The sequence below is a fragment of the Triticum dicoccoides genome, chromosome 1A (genome assembly GCF_002162155.2).
Source record: "Triticum dicoccoides isolate Atlit2015 ecotype Zavitan chromosome 1A, WEW_v2.0, whole genome shotgun sequence".
Taxonomy (NCBI): domain Eukaryota; kingdom Viridiplantae; phylum Streptophyta; class Magnoliopsida; order Poales; family Poaceae; genus Triticum; species Triticum dicoccoides.
In genome coordinates this window covers 288,299,205-288,302,414 of record NC_041380.1, presented here as the reverse complement: position 1 = coordinate 288,302,414, position 3,210 = coordinate 288,299,205, and the positions used below count along the sequence as shown (strand labels likewise).

The 3,210-nt window shown below is 40.0% G+C and overlaps 1 long non-coding RNA gene across 1 annotated transcript; it reads left to right on the top strand.

The window, feature by feature from the left end:
- The first annotated feature begins 1,236 nt into the window (after positions 1-1,236).
- LOC119283030 lies at positions 1,237-2,760 on the top strand. Its single transcript, XR_005139025.1, has 3 exons — positions 1,237-2,044; positions 2,120-2,204; positions 2,352-2,760. It is a non-coding gene; the product is annotated as an uncharacterized LOC119283030 (long non-coding RNA).
- The last annotated feature ends 450 nt before the right edge of the window (positions 2,761-3,210 follow it).

Genomic DNA, 3,210 nt, shown 5'->3' with positions numbered 1-3,210 from the left:
GTAAACGCGCTTCAAGCCCCCCTTAGCTTTTGTAGTACGTATGTCGCGTGCTATGTGGAGTGCATGATGTTTGCAAAAACCTTGTGCCTTTAGATGTACAGGTTTGGTCTAGCGTCCAGATTCATAACCCTTTAGTGCCAGCATGATTTTAGCTGGTAGCTAAGGAAAATAATAAGCTGTTATAGTAATTCCCTGCATCAGCTAGGGGGTTAAACCTCTAAGCAGTTTCGCAGATCAAGTTGTGTGTTTGGTGAGGGGAAGTGTCCTGGTTGACCTGTTTTGGGCTGGGGCCTTCCATGTGATAATTACTTGTTCAATTTCTGTAGCTGCTGTTAAATTAGTTTATTTTATCAGGCATCTTGATCCCTTACGAGTATATATTTTTGTTTGTCTCTTTCGTTTTGTAGGGTCTGAGTGGTAGCTAGCTACAGAACTGTCAGATGGAAAAAGAAGACGACGAATTTCCTTTGGAGGGGAAGGATAAAATCGTAGATTCTAACAATAGGGTGAAAGAGCTGAAACTTTTCACGGCGACATGCAGCATGGATCGTTACGATGTCAGTATCATGATTAAAAAGGGTCCTGGAATAACGGAAGATACATACAATCTCATGAAGGACTTCCAACATAACACAATCATACCACATCGCAACTTCTACCGCGACCGCGACAGCAATCAAGGAAGGTTAGCTATACCTGATGCAGGAACATCATTCAAGTCCTGGGTAGGAAGCAGTGAAGGGAAAGATCTTCTGATTGATGGAAATGGAAACATGTCATCATTGTTCAAAAGTATGATAATGTAAGTTGTAATTTAGTTAGATTATTACTTGGAAGTTCATTCCATTTTTTGTTTGGAAGCTTACTTTTCTCTCTATGCAGTGATATTTGTGATGCTGTGGAGAAATCATCTGCAAAGGGGATTCTGATAAAAAAAACCTTGATTGGAATAATCTTTACATTGCAAAGGAAACAACTCAGAGGATTCTTCTCCTAGTAACAGAAGGTACTGATCCTCTAATCCCACTTGTCAAATTCTGTTTCGGTATTACACCCGAACGCAGTGGTGCGTAGCTCTGTTGCGTAGTTAATAGACTAGACTTTCTGTTAATATTTTTTTGTTACCATAGTTGTAAAAGAAATCCATGTAAAGTTTTTCTCCGTAGCTCCAAGTTCCCTAAACAGCATAAGCGATCTCTGTTCTGACTTAGTAAGCACTTTTTACTGCAGCGGAAACCTTACCAGGTGGGATTTCCATAAGTGTGTTCTGGAAACCAGTTTGGGATATTATAGCATGCTGTTACGACCAATGGAAAACTAAGCCCAATTCTGAAGCCCAAAGGTTTATTTCTTTTATTGGTCAAGTGAATTTTTCTGTGAGGGCCTTGAGAAGATATCCAGATAATTGGGATAATTACACAAAGGGGGAGTATCTGCTCTGTCTTATAGCAGCTGATCAAGGGAAAATGAGATCTGCGTCTCGGATAATAGACATTTCATGGCCTAAGGAAGATGGAAAGCTACCAGATGTGCTGGACAAAATTATGGAGCATGAAAGCAAGAGCAATCGCCATTACAATCCAAGCAATCCATTTGATTATATGCTTCTTATAAGGAATGTGTATAAACATTTCTACAAGTTTCCTTATCAGATCAAGATAATTCACTTTTAAAACATTCTGTAACTTACTAATATGCATAGAGTTCAAGCATGTTGTGAGTGCAAAAAGATAAACAAAGAACTACCAAGGCCATGAAAATGCTCTGATTGTTTATTCCTAGGACAGCTTGAAATATGAAATAAATGTAAAATACAGAGTATAATATTTTTAGTCTGAGCTGTTTGTTAACTTGGATAGACAGTGAAAATTTTGGATCTGTGACCTTAACACCTTGTCTATTACAGTACTAGTGCACAGTGATTCAGCACTTACAATGTTTTGTTCCTATTTACAGCAAAGGTTTAATGGTACAAGAGAAGGTTTTATAAAGATGTTAGAACAATGGTCACCGAATATCTGGCAAGACTTGTATGATGCAATTGGTAAAATTTACATCTATCCTGCTTAATTTTTAACTGTATTAAGTACTTGTTTGACAGTGTATTCTTGATTTGAAGGTTGGCCATGATAGGTTCTTCTACTTGGAACTGTTCACAACTTGCATTGATTTATGTCTTGCATCATCATGTACTTCAGAAATAGGTAACTTTAACCTCAATGTTTAATCTTACACGTTTCTACCTTATTTTTGAAATCATTGCCACCAGTGTTTTTTTTTCATATCACCTTTCCGATTGCTACTTGTCAATGTATTAATGTTTATATGACCTGCCATCAACAATTTGGCAGTCATCAGGTGCTCTGTGTCAATACCTCAGGTGTAGACATAGATATTAATGAGACCCTTGCTGGTTGATTAATGGGATCAGCACCGCTGCCGAGCCCAGAAAATTTCGTTCAGACTATGAGGATGTTTCATCACCAAGTTTTACCATGTACAAGAGTATCTGCGCATCTCGTATGGAATCTTGAGGTATACGACCTGAGTTTATTGCTGGTTCTTTGTCATACCATGCGTAGTGCCCCTTGCTGCTACTCTTTCAGATGTAGAGTAGAACAAGAGTACTACTTGAGAAGACTATTGCCCGCTCAGGTGTTGAGTTGCACACTTGTATTTGACACGTTCTCATGTAAACGTTGTACTGGTAGCTCCTGGTCTTGAGGATAGACCGGTTCTCTTGCCATGCATGCGCCTCTGTGTGGGCTAACGATTCTCCGACTTTCTCTTCTTACATTTTTTTATAGCAGAGACTCTCTCTCCTTACATATATGTAAGGCTAACAAGATCAAATACAGTGTGGCAAATTCTGCAAAACCTCAGAGGGTTCTTTTTCTCCGCACCTCCCTCCCATGTCTCCTTTGACGGCGAGGACGTGTCCTCCCTGCCACGTGGTGTTGTCCGCCTCACTGTCAAGTCTCGTCCTTGCGCCCCATCGAGGCTGATTTCAGTATTTTCACCCTTTTACGGAAGTTTAGAGCCGGATCTGACCTCCATCCAAAATTATTTTGGGATTTGATTCTTTTGCTACCGTCAAGAGCCTTGTGGTAGGCGTTTACACCCTACCGCCATCAGGTCCGGCTAAACTTTAGCAAAAGAGTCAAAACACAAAAATCAGCCCCCCATTGACTCTTAAAGCAGCCTCCCTTG